Source organism: Pyrus communis, chromosome 10 (assembly GCF_041283825.1).
Source record: "Pyrus communis isolate YQ-2024b chromosome 10, ASM4128382v1, whole genome shotgun sequence".
Lineage (NCBI taxonomy): Eukaryota > Viridiplantae > Streptophyta > Magnoliopsida > Rosales > Rosaceae > Pyrus > Pyrus communis.
The window spans coordinates 14,991,449-14,995,695 of record NC_142574.1 but is presented as its reverse complement, the minus strand read 5'-3'; positions in this window follow the sequence as shown (position 1 = coordinate 14,995,695).

The following is a 4,247-nucleotide window of genomic DNA, read 5'->3' as shown; positions in this document are numbered from 1 at the left end:
GGTGTTGAGCATCAGCATTGTATTGCTAAATTTTGAGCGGAACGAGAAGAAGATGGCCATAAACTTAGACTTGGCAGAGGAATAACGTGAAAAGGTTATCACCTGCATTGCGACCTATTAGCAACATATGCTCTCCAGCTACAATAAGACGGCGAAGATTTGGCAGTTCCAGCCAGGAGACTTAGTCCTCAGAAAGGCCTTCATAACCGCCCGTCGAGAAAGCTCCAAAAAGATGGCTCCCATCTGAAAGAGTCCTTACATAATCAGCTAAGTAGGCGAGAAGGGTAGCTACACCTTCACCACTACGAGTGACAAAAAGATCGAAAAACAATGGAATGCCAACAACATGAGAAAGTACTACGTGTGACCTCTCACCATTCCTTAGACCTTGTTCAAGACAAATAAAGTTTGAAGACTTAAGCAGCTCGACGAACAAGACCTTGCATGCCGAGGACTATCAGTTGTTATGTTATTACTGCCTATAAGCAAAGTTAAAACATTTCTCTATTTTCAATAAAGATTGAATGAATTATTCATAAGCCTGGGCTGAATGCATAAACAAATTGACCATCCCTGCCAAAGCAGAAGACACCCTTGCCTTTGCAAACATGGCGTGTGCTCTCCCATCAGGAGAGGGTAAACTGATTCGGGATATCCAGACATGGATGGGTTTTGTGACTACTCAGTTTCCCCTGAATACATCGACTACCTGCCCCAGACTGCTCCTAAAATTGCCCACAATAGACTTTTTCCTAGAAAAACTTAGCCGACTGAAGGATTCACTTTCGCGAGAGCCCATGTCTCTAATCGGAAGAGACGCTAAGTGTAAGAGCCATGCCCATGAAATAATTCGCATGATTAGATGGTATGTCCTCGACATGCAAGCCTTCATGAACGTAACTCGACTCTAAAGTGTTGCAATATTAGTTAAGCGACATACGGAATCAAGTTACAATTACTGCCTAAGGATCTGTATCGAGCTGCATACAACTTAGAAGATCAAGGGACCAGCAACTTGGAAGGATACGGCATATGAGCCGTGATTTCACCTACAACTTAAGCCTAAAACGCCAACGAAAGCTTGGGCCAACGCCTAAAATGGTAACACGGATCGTCTGTTTCTGTAAATGAGATGTTTGGCCGACGACCCAATGGCTGGCTGCCTTAGGCAATTTGTAAGCCGAGACTTACATCTGCTATGACTACATGGACCCGTCTGCTTATTTAAAAGCGACGTCTCCAGTCGACGATATATGGTTTAAGTCTTACAAGAGCTAAAGTTGAAATGTATGACTATAATAGCTACGCAGACTCATCTGCTTTCTATAAGAAACAAGTGTTTGGCCAGCGGCTCTATAAGTTAAAATTTTTGCAATATACCCCGGAAAGGCCAAGGCTTGTGTAGCCGCTAAAGTCGAGATTCATGACTATAACAGCTACGCGAACTCCTCTGTTTTTTACGATAAGCACATAACTGGCCGCTGGCTCTATAAGTTAAAAATTTTGCAACATGCCTTGGGAGGGCTAAGGCTCATAAAGCTGCTAAAGCCGAGATTCATGACTATAGCAACTAAGTGGACTTGCCTGCTTTCTACGGTGGCTACGAGGTCGGCGGTCGACTCTATAAGTTGAAAATCTTGCATTTTTTCGTCGTGCAAGTAAAACTCCTTGAGCATCAAAGCAGAAACTAAAGCCTAAGTGATGACGTGGGATCGACTGCTTCATTGAAGCAGCTCACCTAGTCGCCTGTCCTACAGTAAAGTTTTGCAAAAGACGTGGTGAAATAAAAGGATGAAGCAAAGCAAGGAAAACTGTTTATTAAATGTCTAGCAAATAGATAAACCGGCTCAAAGGCCAACAAAGTTCAAAAAAAGCAGAACAAAAAGGAAAAGAAGAAAATTCCTAAGTTTAAGCAAAAAGACTACTCATCGGTAACCTACGCAACCACTAGTCATTCGACTACCACGCCTTCAGCAGCCACACCGCTCTCAGCAGCGAAAGCTTCTATCAGCTCATCCTCAACCACCCCTACTTGGACTGCTTGACCCTCAGCTACTTCACCAAAGGCAGCCTCAGACGAGAAGTTAAGCAGAATAACTAGAGAAATAGAGAAAGTCTCGAAGTTTTTCTCGAAAAATTTATAATCTGACGGCCTAACCTAAAGATGGTCTTTATAGCTAAGTTTGTAGAAATCGGCCTGACAAGAAGCAAGTGCCACTTTATGACCGACCTTCTCATTCTTTAGCTGCACATTCCCCTCAACAAGCCTAATGTGAGCATCCTGTAACTTACTTAGTTCATTCTTCTGGTTATCGCTAGCAAATAGCGCACCTTGCAGTTCCATTTTCTTAGACTCAACCTTACTAGCAACATCCTTGAGATGAGACACTTTAGCATGCATGAAGACAAACTCCTCATCCTTGGCAAAATAAGCAAATCGTAACTTCGAATTGACACGCTCAAGGTCCTTGACCATCGGTACAACACGACTGACTTCATTCTCTGTAGCTTCCAACATCACCTAAGTCACACTAAGCTTAGCCTTCAAATGGACGACCACCTGATGAACGGTCTCCAGCTACATAAAAGTGAAGGCAGAAATATCAGACCCATTCAAAATGGTGAGTTCAGATTCGAGCTTCTCGATCTTTTCAGCAGCTGAGCGAAGCTAAGCTGTCAATGCCACTTTGGCCTTCTTAGTATACTCGACAACATCCTGATCGACGTGCATAGACTTAGCTGCCAGGATCAAAGTCTTATGCATTGTAGAAATCAGGGAAGACTCCTCAAGCAGGCAGGACGTTTCGCAAAAGAGTCCAAGCGGACAACAACTTTCCTAACACTATTAACAAACTTGGCACATGCATCAATGTTCTCAAGCAGGTGAGTCTTTAGCAGTTCATAAACCTATGAAAAGTCCCTAGGTTCGGACATGGTGGATCTCTCACAACTGCCTATGTGAGCAAACTTCATTTTCTCAGCAGACGAATCAGGTGCAACGAAATGAGGAACAGGACAGACCTCACCTTAGCAATATAATCGATATTCCTGCTTTTCATAGCAATGAGCCTTTCAGAATCCGAACAAGGCTTAGCTCCTGACGTGCACTTCGACACAAACCCAGACATTGGGGGCATCACCGAACCCTTCCGCTAGGCAATCTTCTCAGCAATGATCATGGCTACCTTCGGAGAAACATTTTTCATAGACTCAAACTCAACGGTTTTTTTCGTCCCCTTGGGAAAAGTTAGATCGATAACAAGCTTCTCAGAAGCAGACGAGCCCTCGCAAGTAGCAGAAAAAGTCCTTGGCTTATTCTCGGCTGAAAGCTCACAAGCAGGTGAGGAATGTCTCTTCTTTCCACCCTCATTGGCAGCAGGCTCTACAACAGCAATCAAACGAGCAAATGCCTCAACCTTTATTTGCTTTATCTCTTCCTTTGGATGTAGGCCGGCTTTCTCTCGACAAAGATGACTGAGCAACCAGCACCACTCACAATACTCAGCAGGAATGCCTAAGGCGATGTGCACTTTCTTCATATCCTCTAAAGTTCTTGGAGTTGAGCCAAATTTCGAATCTACACAAAGTAAGAAGGACGATCAATAAATTGAAGTCATGGAGTAGCTCAACAAAAATTCAAGCAGGCGAGGAATGAAGCAGTTCACTTGCCACTGATAAAGACAGTCGAAACACGTAGCTCAGGGGAGAAGTCAAACTTCCACTCTCTATTGATCTCTAAGGTATCTCTTGCCCACTTATGATCACTTTTGCATGAAGCATCAAGCAACCTATGGAAAGACCTTAGTTGCCCTCACACCTTCTTTGTGGCCGATTTCAAAGAAGTACCAAAACTCATTTATGGTCAAGCCAAGATCAAAGAACCTGCTCAAGTTTAAGAACCTTACCATCGCACGAACTGTATTCGAGGATCATTGAGTAGGTGCGCATTTCATAGAGCAGATCATCTCCTGAAAAAAGACGCGGCATCGAAAAAGTAAACCCCAACATGAAGTAATACAGATGGAATTTGATAACCCTCTTTCTGGCAATGACACCATCGCTGCATGCTTGTACGTCTGACACGAACTCTTGACGGAATTGCATGCTTGTATGTCTCAAGAAAATCCCGAAATAGCTCATCAGAATTGATCTTAATGTGTGCAGCCTTAAAGTAGCCCACCTTGCCGGAAGAACCACCTTGACGGTACAAAAAAGGAGGATATTCATCACTTTTGCAATCGGCGGAA